This window comes from Pygocentrus nattereri, chromosome 17, assembly GCF_015220715.1.
Source record: "Pygocentrus nattereri isolate fPygNat1 chromosome 17, fPygNat1.pri, whole genome shotgun sequence".
Classification (NCBI taxonomy): domain Eukaryota; kingdom Metazoa; phylum Chordata; class Actinopteri; order Characiformes; family Serrasalmidae; genus Pygocentrus; species Pygocentrus nattereri.
Window position 1 is genome coordinate 12825072 of NC_051227.1, and position 16860 is coordinate 12841931.

Sequence of the window (16860 nt, forward strand, 5' to 3'; positions counted from 1 at the left end):
GACCAAGTACACAAATCATGTACACGAGTTAAAGTAGAGACGCCCAATGTAAAATATTCCTCCAGTAACAGTAGAACTTCCTCCTTTTAGACCTCCGCTTGAGTAAAAGTACTAAAGTATTTACCTTCAAATGTACTTAAGTATCGAAAGTAAAAGTACTAAAAGATTAATTCTGGCTCTGATGTCCTGTTATCATTTTTATAACCAGACGGGCTTCATGAACTCATTTCAGGTGAAAGTCCTCCAGCGTCTCTCTTGGTAAACCAGTCTTTTAATAGAACGTCATTAATTAGTGACGCTGACGTCTATTAAAATGATCATAAGCACAAAACACTGAAGGTAAACAGTTTCCATCAGGGAGAACCGAGAGGCTCTGAAATCACTTTTACACACAAGCAAAGTTTCAGTTTCAGATTTATTTACAACTTAGTTCCAAGTTTAAGTTTAATAAAAACTGGCTTTAAACTCAGGATCACAGATGAGCTCCTTTACTATGTTGATCTGTAGGCCTCTGTTCATAAACATAAACCAGCCCAGACTAATTTACTATAAAATGAAATGGTGTTTGTAGAAATTCAGAAAAAAGCCGCGTCAGTCTCGACTGCATATGTGGACATATTTCTATATTGTGCTCTATTTACACAAAGTTAGGTTAGTTCATCATTTATGTTGAACAGACTCTCCCAAAGTTTTACGCTGCTGCGCTGACGTTGAACCGCGTGCTGCACTGGGTCGGTATGACCAACAGGTCAAAACCAGCTCTAAACAAAGTGACCGCTGGGCCCTGATTGGTTCTCTGGCTTTGCGCTTCTTTCGTTTTGAGATGTTACATTTTTATACACACAGAAACCAAAAGGAACGACAGATTTCTCAAAATGTAGGAGGAAAAAGTCAGATATTAGACTCTGAAATGTAGTGGAGTGAAAGTAAAAAGTCACCCAGAATGGAAAAACTTCAGTACAGATACACAAAAAAATACTAAAGTACAGAAACTAATTACATTTACTCAGTTACTGTCCACCACTGGTCTCCTCAAGAGCACAAAGGTGAAAACAGTTTTGTGCTTTAAGAACACAACATGAATCTGACGTAGAGTTTTTTCTTAGGACCTTCATCAAGAAAACACTTGGGAACAAACTTAGGAAGATATTGGAGAATGAGGACCAATGTTCAAAAATTTGAAATGAGCATTTGAAAACATGGAATCAGTGTTAAAGAATTTAGAATGAGCATTAAAACATTGTAGAACCTATGTAAAAATCACTGATATCAGTTTTTTACACTGATTCCACTTTTTTGAACAGTGATGTAAATATTTCTTCTATGTTTTTGAATGCTCATTGCAAATTTCAGGAACATTGTTCAAAAATTTAGATTTAATGTTAAAAAATTGGAAACGCTGTTCAAAAAATTGAAATGAGCATGCAAAAAGCAGGGAATCAATGTTCAAACATTTAGAATCACAATTAAAAATTGAAATCAGTTTTCAAAAACCTAAAATAAAAACAACCCAAAACAGCAACTGCAATCAGTTTAAAGTTTGAAATCAGTGTTCATAAAGTTGAAACCCCTTCCATCATGTGTGCTTCTTTTTTTTACTCCAGTGAACTGTTAAACCTCAATGTTGACTGTGATAAGCTTCCATGTAATGCACTACTGAGCTCACAAACACAGAAAGGACATCATTAAATTATGTAGATCTACTTTAAACTAAGTTTGTTCTTTTTTCCTGTGAATTACTTGAATTCACTGAGCCCGTTACTCAACTGAACATCATATCCAAGCTGCTTAATACAGTTGCGTGGACACAATCCAGCAAATCTTTAAAATAACAGGGAACAACATAAACAAGAACAGCATGTCCCTTTTCTGGAGGATGTGCACCTCCCATGAGCCTCCACAGCAGCATGAGCCAGTAATGGGATGATATAATGTTATTCAATTAAGCATTTTTAAAGATACTTAATATGACATTTGACATTTGTAGATAAAGCCAATGTGTAATTTATTTTACTGTTCTAGCTCTTTTCCAATAGCAAAGCAGTGTATCTAGAATTAGTTCTTCCAATTTAAAGACTAAAAGACCTTCTGATGATGTATCTTGAAGGTGGGAGAAACTTTTGACAAACTACAGCTGCTTGGTGGTTGTTTTGAAGAAAAAGAAAGAAAAAAAAGATGTATATATATATATATATTTTTTTTTTCCTTTTTATTATTATTATTATTATTATTATTATTATTGTTATTATTTATTTTTTTTTTTTTTTTAAATATGCAACAGTTAGTTCCGGCCACGTGAGCTGATTGGTTGACAGGTGCTCTAACTGCGGTTATTTCACCATAACGTCACAGGCTTTCTCAAACACTGTATCACTCCACTGAGACGCCGTTGCTACAACTTTGACAGTTGTATGAGACGCTCAAGCCATGTGAATGTTTTTACTTCTTACTTTGCCACAAACAGAAAACAGACACTTTTAAGATCACATTTGACCGACAGCCGATTTAGTCCGACTCTGAAGATGAGACGACACTAAATTCCCAAACTGTCGTCACCACTGAGCAGCTTTGTTGTTTTTTATTGGGTCAGTTTTATGGCTCAGTCTTATTTGGTCAGACTCAGTGGTGACGACAGTTTGAGAATTTAGTGTCGTCTCATCTTCAGAGTCGGACCAAATCGGCTGTCGGTCAAATGTGATATTAACAGTGTCCGTTTTCTGTTTGTGGCAAAGTAAGAAGTAAAAACATTCAAATGGCTTGAGCGTCTCCTACAACTGTCAAAGTCGTAGCAACGGCGTCTCAGTGGAGTGATACAGTGGGTGGAGTTCGTTACTCTGACGTAGCAACAAGCTGCTGGTTAAGGAACTATAATTTGGAGGAAGGAGCTGAACATTAAAACATATTAAACGCCGCATTCACAGCCCAGTTTATTCATTTCTCTAGTTTATTAATGATCTACAGCGACCAAATCACAGCTCTGATGTTATTTCGTGAAAACACACTCCCTCTCGGGTTCTACTGCTTAAATAATAAAAAAAATCATTTCTGCTAGGTAGCTGAATATCTTACAGCAGCTCTATGAGATGAGAAGGATGAACTAACAGCTACGCTATATTTCCAGTAGTATTCAGTCACCCATCCAAATCATTGAATTCAGGTGTTCCAATCACTTCCATGGCCACAGGTGTATAAAGCCAAGCCCCTAGGCCTGCAGACTGCTTCTACAGACATTAGTGAAAGAATGGGTCACTCTCAGGAGCTCAGTGAATTCCAGCATGGTACCGTGACCGTGATTGCCAGGAGAACGTTACTTATCTGACTGCATTGTGCCAAGTGTAAAGTTTGGTGGAGGGGGATTATGATGGGGTGTTTTTCAGGAGTTGGGCTCGGCCCCTTAGTTCCAGTGAAAGGAACTCTTAAAGCTTCAGCACCAAGAGATTTTGGTCAATTTCACGCTTCCAACTTTGTGGGAACAGTTTGGGGACGGCCCCTTCCTGTTCCAACATGACTGCGCACCAGTGCACAAAGCAGGTCCATAAAGACATGGATGAGCCAGTTTGGTGTGGAAGAACTTAACTGGCCTGCACAGAGTCCTGACCTCAACCCAACAGAACACCTTTGGGATGAATCAGAGTGGAGACAGGTCCAACATCAGTGTCTGACCTCACAAATGGGCTCCTCACGAAGCTACTTTAAAGGATGGAAACCAGTACAAATAAATGCCTTTCATGAGTCAATGTGTCCAAACTTTTGAGTGGAGCTGTATATGAACTTCAGCCTCTCAGAGCTGATCAAATTAGCCAAGACAGGGGGAGTGACATCAAAGAAAAGTTAAAAATGCGTTTGCATGCTTTGATGTGCTTATCTTTCCACTCTTGGAAAGCTGAGTATCTGTTGAACCTGCATTAGCGTGAAATGCTCCTCTGCCTGAGGACACTCAGTTACCTTCCTCCAGCTCTCCTACGCTCAGCTAATGGAAAATTTCAGCAAAAACTCTAATTGAGTGCCACCCTGGATATACTCATCCTTAATGTTCTGTTATCTACATTAATGGAGAAAAACCTGGACAAAGTTCAGTCTTCAAGATGTTCAAGATGGCTGCTACTGTTTTCAGCTGTACTGATGTGTTTTAGGCCATGATTACAGATAAGTGTGTCATGCAGTGTCAGAAACCCCATGTGTAAGTCTGGTAGAGATTACAAGAAGGGGAATTCCACTGAATCTTCAAAATATGGGTGTAAACAGAGTGTCAGTGGTGATGATAGGAACCAGGGGTCACCATGACTACAACACAGGTAGACGTCCCCCTCTAAAAGCTCCTCACAGAAAGTTCCTACATGAACTGGTTCTGAATTCACTGCCTGATGACTGAGACGCTGTTTTATGATAGTTTAGAGAACTTCAACAACATTCATGGTGGAGGGAGACATGCAGGGCGCTGTGGGGCAAAATAGTCCCCAAAGAAAACTGATTATTCCAGGTTTTCCACTATTTTCCATCATCAACATTCCATATAAGCTCAGAAGACTGGTGTAGGTTCTCTGGTGGTTCTGCGTGGTAAATAAAATATCTATATCTGTGTTGTAGTCATGGCGACGCCTGGATCCTATCACCACCACTGTAAAGATTTAACCATTTCACACCAAACTGCTCTGAACCTCTCTCAGCTCAACTGGATTGTGCTGCAGATTGGTGCACTTCCCCCTTTCAACCTCTTCTGGGTATTGAGTGGAGAGAGCACCATATCATACGGATTTAAATGATGCATTTTGTGATTAGTTAAGTAGTTACACCCCTTCAGATGTCATAAGTGAACCTCTTTGCGGTGAAGTCAGCGCTGGCACACGCCGCGAGGAGCATAAGTCATCATCTTGTCTCGTCAGAGAGGTTCGAGTCATTTGGATTGGCTTCTAGACAGAAAGTTCGCATGATTTAGTGATTTAGTGGAGGGAAAGATGGTCGTTAACGAGGGGGAAGTGGCCACCTGGGGGCCGGAGGGGAACGTGGGAAACCTCTGAACCATAAAACTTCAAGGACTTCTTTAAATTACGGCTTGATGTCTCCAGCTTTGGCGAGTGAATCGGTGGCAAAGGTGAAACTCAAACAACATCCACTTATCTCCTCACCCACACAGTGCAGCACAGACTCGGGGGACTTTTTTGTTTTAAAAAAAAACCCCACACTTTTAGTGCTGAAGTGCGCGAGGAAGACGGAGAAGACGAGACTAATCCTTTTTTTATTTTTGAGCCGAGTCCATTTTTTAAATTACTTTGGTAATTTGGTAAGTTTGACGATCATTTGGGAGGTTTTCTTGGCAGAGGTTCAGGTTAAAGCAGAAGCGTTCTCTCTATAATTGAACTTGGCTCCTGAGTCCACATCCTCCTTATTGAATCCTTCTGTCCTCTGCTAGGGAAGCACCTGCACGCAGGATTAGCGCATGACGTCTGTGACTTAGCGGCGAGGGTCCGGGCTCACTGGGGTTTATGAAATTATGGAGTCCAGAGTAATGGGCTGCAATTTCGCCTAATACGATTCTGTGGAAAGTTTGGTGGGGAATTAAGATGGAGCGTCATCTACACTTATGTGAATTGCTTTACCTTCTTAACCCTGTAAGCATCTCACCAAGAAACAGGCAGGGAAAATGATTCCTTTGGCATTTGCATAGCTTTGCATAATCAGCCTCAGAATCACCAATTTGGCCAGTTATATTTGCATGTATGACTACAAAGGCAGTGGAACCCAAGGAGCCCTAATATACAGAATATAAACTCAGAATATAAGATCAGTGAGCTGATGTGGTGGTGTTGTGTTGCATTGGTACGAGTGGATCAGACACAGCAGTGCTGCTGGAGTTTTTAAACACTGTGTCCACTCACTGTCCACTCTATTAGACACGCCTACCTTGTCAGTCCACCTTGTAGATGTAAAGTCAGAGACAACAGCTCATCTGCTGCTGCACAGTTTGTGTTGGTCATCCTCTAGTCCTTCATCAGTGGTCACAGGACGCTGCCCACAGGACGCTGTTGGCTGGATATCTTTGGTTGGTGGACTATTCTCAGTCCAGCAGTGACACTGAGGTGTTTAAAAACTCCAGCAGCACTGCTGTGTCTGATCCACTCAGACCAGCGCAACACACACTAACACACCACCACCACCTCAGTGTTACTGCAGTGCTGAGAATGATCCACCACCCAAATAGTACCTGCTCTGTGAGGGTCCATGGGGGTTCTGACCACTGAAGAACAGGGTAACAAAGTATCAGAGAAACAGATGGACTCCAGTCTGTAACTGTAGAAATACAAAGTGCAGCTATACAGTAAGTGGAGCTGATAAAATGGACAGTGAGCATAAAAACAAGGGGGTGGTCAGAATGTTATGCCTGACCTTGCGACTTCATTTAAACCCAACTTTAAATGACTCCTGATTTGGATTCACCCACAAATGACTCGAGACTCCACTCAGGATCTTAAAAGGCTCACAACTTCAACTCTCTTTTAAGTGACTTGGACTCACCCTTAAATGACTCACAATTTGACTCTTAAATGACTTGTGATTTGATTCAGACTCGCCCTTAAATGACTCATGATTTAGGATCACACATTAATGACTCAGGACTTGACTCGAACTTTGGACTCAGACTCTTAAATGACTCACAACTTTACTACAACTTGTAGTACTTGTAGACAACTTGTGACTCACGTCTAAATGCAGCTGGTGTGTTTGGTGATGTGACTGTTGTGGAATTGAGTACAATTGAAGTGTACCCACTGTCCTATAGACTGCTGTTGGGGTAGGAGAGTCAGATCACACTTTACAGTGCAGTGCATTCTGGGTACTGTAGTGCAGTGCATTGTGAAATGGGCTAATATTAATAGAAAGTTAAAATACTTTTGCGGGCCAGATAGGATTCTGTCAGGCCCACGGGCCTTGTGTTTTACACATGGGCCTTGAATGAATCATGACTGGCTTCAGACTCACCCTTCAGTGACTCCCGACTCGACCCAGACTCACGGCTTGATTCAAACCCAACTTTAAATGACTCATGATTTGTGTTCACCCATAAATGACTAGGAACTCGACTCTGAATGACTCGCAGCTTAAACTCTCCTTTATGTGATTTGGACTCACTCTGAAATGGTTCACAACTTCAGCTCCCCTGTAGGTAACTTGCACTAGCCCTTAAATGACTCACAATTTGACTCAGACTTGCTTGTGACTCAAGTCACACTCACCTTTAAGTGACTTGTGATTTGACTCAGACTCCCCCTTAAATGATTCATGGTTAAGTTTACTCATGAATGATTTGACTAAATGACTCACAACTTGTAATCATGCATTAATGATTCACAAGTTGACTCACACTCCCCCTAAATGACTTTTGACATGACTCGGATTTGCCTTTAGACGACTCGCAACTCAGTGCAGACACATAAATGTCTCAGGACTCAGACTCATTCTTAATGATTCACTCCTTGACATAAGCTCTCCTTTAAATGACTCTACTCGGACTCGCAACTAAATTGCTTGTGATTTGGACTCACCCTTAAATGGCTTGAGTTAGATTTGCACATAAATGGCTTGCCACTCAACTCAGACTCTCATTCAATTTCTGACTTGACTTTGACTCGCTCTCGTATGAGTCAGAACTCAACTTGGAATCGAACCTGAATTATTTGCAATTTGATTCAGACTCGAAATCAATCAAGTCAAGACTCAGATTTGAAAATCACTTGTGACTCACGACTCGAGAATTAAGACACAGCTGACACTGTTTGGCCAACATTTTTTTTATTATGAGCCTCTACTAAATGCTGAGATGTCTGTTAATGATGAATGATACATCTATAGATCAGCCTGTAAAAAACATTTTACATACATAGCATTTTAATGGATGTAAGCAATGTGTAAAACTCTATAAATATAGTCATTATTGAAAAAATAAAACATACACACCACCTAGATATAAAAATGAGATGTTGAGTAAATGATGTTGTAGAACAATCTATTTGTAAACCAAGTCATCTGTGTGGTGAAGCCACAGCTCATGAGCCCATAATATCAAGGAAAATCAGATTTTTCTCACTTTTTGTTTTTTATGAGTTGGTATATTGGGCTTTTCCCCAGTCCATTCATGTCAACGAAGCAGCATAAAATGTCCCGTTTTGACTTGATCTCATCACTTTTACTTGAGAATGGGAAAGATTGCGCTATACTTTTAAATAGATTGGGGCATTAATATAGGTTTGAGCTGATATGCCCTCAAATTTGTGACAAGGGTTTAGAACATGACTCAGATTACAGAACCCTGTTATAGACGTTCCTGATAGCAGAGCTGCTGTATTATTGCAGTGCAGCTACTGTTGATTCCTGTGCGATTCCTGTGAAATGCTGCCAGTTTCTCCTCTGTTTGCATGTTTGTATTTGCACAAGCATTGTAAACATATTGTTTGCCTCCCACACAAATCAGAGCCTCAGTGTCCAGCATGTTGGCATCAACATGAGTAAACTGGCCAAATCCCCCAGACTGGCAGGGAGTAGTTCATTTTGAAGCGATAGTTCTATATATCTAACGTCTAAATTCCACCTTACCCTGGATATAATTGATCAGCTGAGGCATATTTGGTGTCTGAAGTCTCCTTTTTTCTAATTTTATGCTGAAGATACGAGGCCAATGTTGCTAACACATAATGGAAGCCTATACATCACCATAAGCATTTCGTGGTTTCTGGTTCTATATGTATCACTGTTGCCTATAAACCTGGATTTAAATACATTAGCATAGATAAAAACAGCAGCAGCCACCTGGAGGCCTGAATTTTGCCTGTATTTTGTCCCCACCGAACAATTGCTTTAAAATGGAAAACACCTCAGCTTCCCTTTATAATAAAGGGACACAAAGGAGAGATTCCTCAGGGATTCAGAGACGTTCGCATTGAGAGCACACCGATCTGAATACATCAGCAACCAGAGAGAGAGAGAGAGAGAGAGAGATTGTCCTGTGGATAAAACATGCTCATGCTCTTTTCCTGGATGACTGAAGTGTGTGGGAGAGAGGATTGTCATAAATCCATAAACTTCTGCTTCCACATCTACTGTAGAAGCTCCAGCGCTTCAGCTCACCTGAGCAAATAAAATACACAAAAATCAAATAGGATCTACAGATACACTGTAAAAAAAAGATTACTAATTAAAGCAAGTAAACTAGGTGACTATAAAGACGTTTGGCTCGTGCCTATATATATATATATATATATATATATATATATATATATATATATATATATGGTTACAGGCACAAGCCAAAGGCCTTCTGAAGTACTGACTGAGCCATTAAACTGACCCAATATCAGGTTCAGCTCAGTTTGGTCAGTTTTTCCAGATCAGTATTAATGTTGTTTTGCTGCAGCCAGTCTGTAAAGCTTCTTAGAGCCCGTTTAGTTTGGCTAATGGTTTTGGGTTCATTTCTGGCTGATTCCAGGTTGTTTAGCTGTTCTTCTGTCACAGCTGCCGACTGAAATGCTGCTCAGTGGTGACGACAGTTTGGGAATTTAGTGTCGTCTCATCTTCAGAGTCTGACCAGATCGGCTGTCGGTCGAATGTGATCTTAATAGTGTCCATTTTCTGTTTGTGGCAAAGTAAGATGTGAGCCACTTTCTGATTACACAGCCATGCTACTGTAACACATGCAGAATGTTTCTTGGTGTGTCATGTTAGATGTCCCTGAAAAAAACAGCATCTAGAAGGCAGCCTGTGTCACGCCAAAATGTGCTTGGTGTTAATGGTGCTTTCACAGATGTGCAGATACCTCCCCACACCACGACAGAGGCTGGATTTAGAACTTTATGCTGGTAACAGTCTGGATGGTCCTTTTCTTTTTTGGCCCAGAGAACCCAACATCCATTATTTCCATAAAAAATATAAAAGGTTGACTCATCAGACCACAATACAAGTTTGAGCTGTGCATCAGTCCATTCCAGATGAGCTTGAGCCCAGAGAAGTCAGCATTGTTCCTGGATGTTGTTGATATGTGACATTCACTGTGCAGAGTAAAGACTTAACCTTGAAGGTTAACCGTGATTTTAAGGTCCAACTGTGTAGGCTAAATAAGTTTTTTCCCAAAAGATTGTTCTTACCCCAGGAGATATTTGTAATTTTTGCCTAATCTTTTGAAACAGAACAATAAAATAAAAAGGCTAGAGACGAGACGAGGTGTGTGGAGTCAACACAACAAAACACTGCAGTGGGATGGGGTACAATAATGTTCCCTATCTACAGATATGAATATGTACCCTTGAAGGCTCCGCCCTAGTGACAGTTTAGTTCTTTGCATGCATTTTTGTGTTTTTTGACTCGTCCTCATTCATAAAGGACTCAGCCAAGTATGATTGGATCACCTGTTTCAAAATGTTTTCTGAATATTTAACAATGTTCCCAGTCTTAAATTCCTCCTGTCGCAACTTTTCTGGAATGTGTTGCAGGCATAAACGTCAGTGTAAAATTTCAGCATACATTTAGAAAAACAAAAACAATTAAGTTGATAGGATAAAAGATTAAGTCTCTTATTTTTGTACTGTTTTTGTTTAAATAGAGGTCAAAGTGGACTTATCACTGTTTTCTGTTGCATTTTATATGCAGAAGATTCTGCTTCATAATCTGAGCTCAGTGATTCAGTCTGAGCTCATCTGCTGCCTGTATTCTGCTCTTAATCTTCATATGTACATTCCTGTTCATTAGCCTGCATTTTAATCCTCCTGAGGGAAAGTCATTGTTGTAGAAAATGACTAAATAAAGCCTCAGTTATTAAAGTAAAATCACCCGCAGTGACTGACAGCATGTGGTCATGACTGTTAGATAACATCACACTAAACATCACCGCTGCAGTGAGCACCAAAAAGAAAAAAAAACATCATACATGAAACAGTTGGCGGTCTTGGCAGAGAAACTACATTTTCCAAGACCAATGGCTCCAACAAGGCAAGGCCAGGTACAAATACAATCAAGTACAAAACAAGTCCAATTACAAATTGAAACCAGGACAAATCAGAGTGCAAATATCCAGACTATCCAGACAATCTAAAACCGTCTAGAGTCCAGACTTGAGAATAAAAGCACTAATTATTATTGTGGTAATAATTTGGGAGTCCTTTCTGATTTTTTGCATCTTTTAGCTAACATTCAACTAAATATTTAATGAAACGAAACATTAGTCCAAAACCTAAGCTTGAACCTAACCCTAAACCTAATATTGCTGATGAACTGAGTTGATCCAACTGACTGACTGATTTTCGCTTATTTTAATTGCTTGTTAGGTTGACAGTATGAACATCTGTAGATAATCTGTAGGAGATTAACAGCATAAAATGTGATGTTTATAAGTTTCTTACAATGTTTTATGAATAGTCATTTCATTTTGTATTACTCGTCCTTTGGGAAGACCTTATTAATTCATTAATTCATAGATTTATTTATTATTTTGTTGTTGTCTTTGTTGTTTATGTACTGGCCTCTGTTGCGCAGTGCTGAAAGCCTGTCAGGCTGTGAGATGTTAGGCTGGTGAGAGGCGAGCGCCAGGCGTGACTGTGTGCCATCTCTGGATGAACAGCTCCAGAACTGGATGGGTTGGCATCACAAATCACCGTGCCAACGGCGTGACTGGCTTGATCCGGTTGGCTCTGTTGTCATGCAGGAATCACGACAGCACAGATCGACTCCTCTGACCATGTAGGTCAGGCGAGCCATGTATTCACAGGGTTAATGGAATCTGAGGCTACATGTGCTGTAATTCTCTGATTAATGGGATCAGGAGGCGCTGACTGTTTGTATTCTGGAGAAAATTATGGTTGTAAGTACACATGACTGCTGATAATGGTGGTGTGTGTGGGTCTTTAATGTAAGCCCCCCAGTGACCTCAATTAACTGTGAATGTAAAGGACGGATCTACTGAGATACTTCAGAGAATCAGAGACGAAAAAGAAGCTCCTCCATTTTTTGACATTAAAGCAGACTTTACACTGTGAAACCTGCCTACAGCTAGTTACAAACACTGTTTCTGTGCAATTTGCCAGTACAAATACTACCAAGAGCAAGACCAGTCTGAATACATTACTACCACGAACAAGACCAGTCTGAATACATTACTACCAAGAGCAAGACCAGTCTGAGTACACTACTACCAAGAACAAGACCAGTCTGAATACATTACTACCAAGAGCAAGACCAGTCTGAGTACACTACTACCAAGAGCAAGACCAGTCTGAGTACACTACTACCAAGAGCAAGACCAGTCTGAATACATTACTACCAAGAGCAAGACCAGTCTGAGTACACTACTACCAAGAGCAAGACCAGTCTGAATACACTACTACCAAGAGCAAGACCAGTCTGAGTACACTACTACCAAGAGCAAGACCAGTCTGAATACACTACTACCAAGAACAAGACCAGTCTGTGTACACTACTACCAAGAGCAAGACCAGTCTGAATACATTACAACCAAGAACAAGACCAGTCTGAATACATTACTGCCAAGAGCAAGACCAGTCTGTGTACACTACTACCAAGAGCAAGACCAGTCTGAGTACACTACTACCAAGAGCAAGACCAGTCTGAGTAAATTACTACCAAGAGCAAGACCAGTCTGAGTACATTACTACCAAGAGCAAGACCAGTCTGAGTACACTACTACCAAGAGCAAGACCAGTCTGAGTAAATTACTACCAAGAGCAAGACCAGTCTGAGTATATTACTACCAAGAGCAAGACCAGTCTGAGTACACTACTACCAAGAGCAAGACCAGTCTGAATACACTACTACCAAGAGCAAGACCAGTCTGAATACATTACTACCACGAACAAGACCAGTCTGAGTACACTACTACCAAGAGCAAGACCAGTCTGAGTACACTACTACCAAGAGCAAGACCAGTCTGAATACATTACTACCAAGAACAAGACCAGTCTGAATACATTACTGCCAAGAGCAAGACCAGTCTGAATACATTACTACCAAGAACAAGACCAGTCTGAGTACATTACTACCAAGAGCAAGACCAGTCTGAGTACACTACTACCAAGAGCAAGACCAGTCTGAATACACTACTACCAAGAGCAAGACCAGTCTGAATACATTACTACCACGAACAAGACCAGTCTGAGTACACTACTACCAAGAGCAAGACCAGTCTGAGTACACTACTACCAAGAGCAAGACCAGTCTGAATACATTACTACCAAGAACAAGACCAGTCTGAATACATTACTGCCAAGAGCAAGACCAGTCTGAATACATTACTACCAAGAGCAAGACCAGTCTGAGTACATTACTACCAAGAGCAAGACCAGTCTGAGTACACTACTACCAAGAGCAAGACCAGTCTGAGTAAATTACTACCAAGAGCAAGACCAGTCCGAGTACACTACTACCAAGAGCAAGACCAGTCTGAGTACATTACTACCAAGAGCAAGACCAGTCTGAGTACACTACTACCAAGAGCAAGACCAGTCTGAGTAAATTACTACCAAGAGCAAGACCAATCTGAGTACACTACTACCAAGAGCAAGACCAGTCTGAGTACACTACTACCAAGAGCAATACCAGTCTGAGTACATTACTACCAAGAGCAAGACCAGTCTGAGTACATTACTACCAAGAGCAAGACCAGTCTGAGTACACTACTACCAAGAGCAAGACCAGTCTGAGTAAATTACTACCAAGAGCAAGACCAGTCTGAGTACATTACTACCAAGAGCAAGACCAGTCTGAATACACTACTACCAAGAGCAAGACCAGTCTGAATACATTACTACCACGAACAAGACCAGTCTGAGTACACTACTACCAAGAGCAAGACCAGTCTGAGTACACTACTACCAAGAGCAAGACCAGTCTGAATACATTACTACCAAGAACAAGACCAGTCTGAATACATTACTGCCAAGAGCAAGACCAGTCTGAATACATTACTACCAAGAACAAGACCAGTCTGAGTACATTACTACCAAGAGCAAGACCAGTCTGAGTACATTACTACCAAGAGCAAGACCAGTCTGAGTACACTACTACCAAGAGCAAGACCAGTCTGAATACACTACTACCAAGAGCAAGACCAGTCTGAATACATTACTACCACGAACAAGACCAGTCTGAGTACACTACTACCAAGAGCAAGACCAGTCTGAGTACACTACTACCAAGAGCAAGACCAGTCTGAATACATTACTACCAAGAACAAGACCAGTCTGAGTACATTACTACCAAGAGCAAGACCAGTCTGAGTACACTACTACCAAGAGCAAGACCAGTCTGAGTAAATTACTACCAAGAGCAAGACCAGTCTGAGTACACTACTACCAAGAGCAAGACCAGTCTGAGTACATTACTACCAAGAGCAAGACCAGTCTGAGTACACTACTACCAAGAGCAAGACCAGTCTGAATACATTACTACCACGAACAAGACCAGTCTGAGTACACTACTACCAAGAGCAAGACCAGTCTGAGTACACTACTACCAAGAGCAAGACCAGTCTGAGTAAATTACTACCAAGAGCAAGACCAGTCCGAGTACACTACTACCAAGAGCAAGACCAGTCTGAGTACATTACTACCAAGAGCAAGACCAGTCTGAGTACACTACTACCAAGAGCAAGACCAGTCTGAGTAAATTACTACCAAGAGCAAGACCAATCTGAGTACACTACTACCAAGAGCAAGACCAGTCTGAGTACACTACTACCAAGAGCAATACCAGTCTGAGTACATTACTACCAAGAGCAAGACCAGTCTGAGTACATTACTACCAAGAGCAAGACCAGTCTGAGTACACTACTACCAAGAGCAAGACCAGTCTGAGTAAATTACTACCAAGAGCAAGACCAGTCTGAGTACATTACTACCAAGAGCAAGACCAGTCTGAATACACTACTACCAAGAGCAAGACCAGTCTGAATACATTACTACCACGAACAAGACCAGTCTGAGTACACTACTACCAAGAGCAAGACCAGTCTGAGTACACTACTACCAAGAGCAAGACCAGTCTGAATACATTACTACCAAGAACAAGACCAGTCTGAATACATTACTGCCAAGAGCAAGACCAGTCTGAATACATTACTACCAAGAACAAGACCAGTCTGAGTACATTACTACCAAGAGCAAGACCAGTCTGAGTACATTACTACCAAGAGCAAGACCAGTCTGAGTACACTACTACCAAGAGCAAGACCAGTCTGAATACACTACTACCAAGAGCAAGACCAGTCTGAATACATTACTACCACGAACAAGACCAGTCTGAGTACACTACTACCAAGAGCAAGACCAGTCTGAGTACACTACTACCAAGAGCAAGACCAGTCTGAATACATTACTACCAAGAACAAGACCAGTCTGAGTACATTACTACCAAGAGCAAGACCAGTCTGAGTACATTACTACCAAGAGCAAGACCAGTCTGAGTACACTACTACCAAGAGCAAGACCAGTCTGAGTAAATTACTACCAAGAGCAAGACCAATCTGAGTACACTACTACCAAGAGCAAGACCAGTCTGAGTACACTACTACCAAGAGCAAGACCAGTCTGAGTACACTACTACCAAGAGCAATACCAGTCTGAGTACACTACTACCAAGAACAAGACCAGTCTGAGTACACTACTACCAAGAGCAAGACCAGTCTGAATACATTACTACCAAGAACAAGACCAGTCTGAATACATTACTACCAAGAGCAAGACCAGTCTGAGTACATTACTACCAAGAGCAAGACCAGTCTGAGTAAATTACTACCAAGAGCAAGACCAGTCTGAATACATTACTACCACGAGCAAGACCAGTCTGAGTACACTACTACCAAGAGCAAGACCAGTCTGAGTACAAATACTACCAAATCAGACAAGTCTGAGTTCAAATACAACCCCAATTCCAATGAATTTGGGACGTTGTGTAAAACATAAATAAAAACAGAATACGATGATTTGCAAATCCTTTTCAACCTATATTCAATTGAATACACTACAAAGACAAGATATTTAATGTTCAAACTGATAAACTTTATTGATTTTTATACCCAATCATGACACCTGTTTCCAATTAAAGACTGTTTCCCAGTCTTTTGTTGCCCCTGTGCCAACTTCTTTGGAATGTGTTGCAGGCATCAAATTCAAAATGAGTGAATATTTGCAAAAAACAATAAAGTTTATCCGTTTGAACTTTAAATATCTTGTCTTTGTAGTGTATTCAATTGAATATAGGTTGAAAAGGATTTGCAAATCATCATATTTTGTTTTTATTTATGTTTTACACAACGTCCCAACTTCATTGGAATTGGGGTTGTGTTATCGACTCTAAGACAAGTCTGAGTATAAATACCATCAAGTCAGAGACAAGCTGAGTATAAATAATACTGAGTCTAAGACTAAGTCTCAGTACGAAAACAACAACCAAACACAAGTGAGAGGACAAATACTAACAAGTCTAAGACAAGCTTAAGTAATTAATCCAGAATTAATTTATTTAAAAATTAACTAATTAATCCAGACAAAACCAAAATATCTAGTCCAGTCTTGAGTACTACAGCACTAACAGTTTAAGTCCATTGCCAATGTTTATAAGACATTTTTTTTTCTAGGGTTATTTGGTGTCATATGATTTGTATGTATAGTTAAACAGTTTGGAATCATTTTTACTGTAAATAAACCACAATGTTGTCATATGTATACTGCACAGATGTCTCAGGCATCTGAGGCATTAATTAATAATTAAAAGCAATTTCATATGGGGTGGGGGGGGGGCATTAATTGTCTTTGCTCTGGGGCCCCTTGGATCCTGGATATGCCTCTGGATCACAGTCAGATGACA